Source organism: Lissotriton vulgaris, chromosome 1_1 (genome assembly GCF_964263255.1).
Source record: "Lissotriton vulgaris chromosome 1_1, aLisVul1.2, whole genome shotgun sequence".
NCBI lineage: Eukaryota > Metazoa > Chordata > Amphibia > Caudata > Salamandridae > Lissotriton > Lissotriton vulgaris.
The window spans coordinates 2039528192-2039529946 of record NC_141685.1 but is presented as its reverse complement, the minus strand read 5'-3'; the positions used below and the strand labels follow the sequence as shown (position 1 = coordinate 2039529946).

General features: G+C 45.5%; 1 pseudogene; it reads left to right on the top strand.

The window, feature by feature from the left end:
* The first annotated feature begins 230 nt into the window (after positions 1-230).
* On the top strand, positions 231-1375 carry LOC147751575 (actin, cytoplasmic 1 pseudogene; annotated as a pseudogene).
* The last annotated feature ends 380 nt before the right edge of the window (positions 1376-1755 follow it).

Genomic DNA, 1755 nt, shown 5'->3' with positions numbered 1-1755 from the left:
TGGCAGGTGGGGAAGTACATTGCATGCTAAACCAAATGCCAATGAATTTGGACTGATTCAATTGGCCTATCACTACACTTTATGATGAGTTTATTTGGACTATTTTTTAATTTTGTCTATAGTTAACTGTCAAGGTAAGCATGGGTGGAGTTAAGAATAGCAAATACTGCAGTCACTCTGAGCTTCCTCACCACTCTCGTGTCTAAGGACCTGTCTCACATCTCCCCGGATCTGCCCACCTAAAGATCAACATGGACGATGATTGCACTTGTTGTTGACGATGGATCTGGTATGTGCAAGGCCGGCTTTCCTGGAGATGATGCTACACGCGCTGTCGTTCCATCCATCGCTGGGCACCCAAGGTAACAGGGTGTGGTGGTTGGCATGGGCCAGAAAGACAGTTACGTTGGTGATGAAGCTTAGAGAAATCATCGTATCCTGACCCTGAAATGCTCCATTGAACATGGTATTTTCACCAACTGGGATGATATGGAAACGATTTGACACCACACCTTCTACAATGAGCTCAGTGTTGCCCCAGAGGAACACCCTATACTTCTAACAGAAGCTCCACTCAACCCCAAGGCCAACAGAGAAAAGATGACACAGATCATGTTTGAGACCTTCAACACCCCAGCCATGTATGTGGCTATTCAGGCTGTGCTGTCCCTGTATACTTCCGGTCGTTACCACTGGTAAGGTGATGCATTCCGGTGATGATGTCACCCACACTGTGCCCATCTATGAAGGTTATGCCCTGCCTCTTGCCATCCTGCGTCTTGACTTGTCTGGTTGTGACCTGACAGACTACCTCATGAAGATCCTGACTGAAACGAGCTACAGCTTCGCAACAACAACCGAAAAAGAAATTATGCGTGACATCAAGGGGAAGCTCTGCTATGTACCACTGGACTTTGAGCAGGAAATGGCCACTGCTGCTTCTTCATCTTCTCTGGAGTAGAGCTATGAATTGCCTGACGGTCAGGTGATTACAATTGGCCATGAGCGGTTTCGATGCCCCGATGCTCTCTTCCAGACATCCTTCCTTGGTATGGAATCTTGTGGTATTCATGAAACCTCATACAACTCTATCATGAAGTGTGGTGTTGAAATCCGAAAATACTTGTATGCCAACACAGTGTTGTCTGGTGGTACCACAATGTACCCCAGTATTGCAGACAGAATGCAGAAGGAAATCACAGCTCTGGCACCAAGCACAATGAAAATTAAGATCATTGCCCCACCTGAGAGAAAGTACTCTGTCTGGATTGGTGGCTTCATCCTGGCCTTCCTGTCCACCTTCCAGCAGATGTGGATCAGCAAGTAGGAGTATGATGAATCTGGGCCTTCCATCGTCCACCGTAAATGCTTCTGAATGACTGTAGCACAATGCAAATTGACAAAAGTAACTATGTAAAAAAGAACCAAGATTTTGCATTGCTTTTTTACTTGGTTTTTGGTGCTTGACTCAGGATTGAAAGCTGGAACAGAGGAGGATGGCAGTATTGTTGAGCAAACATTCCCCTGTTCTACAATGCATGGAGGGCTTGATTGCACTTTGTAATCTTAAATTGTTCAAATGCATTGTTACAGGACGTTACTTGCCTCTGTGAAGGCTGCCCAGTTCCTTGGGGCTTTAACGAAATCATGGTGATAGTATTGCTTGTATGTGAAGTGATGTTACCAAATGAGATTTTTGTATCTTTCACCTTCAAACACTTGGGGCCAGATGTAGGTAGGCAAATACCGGTCGTT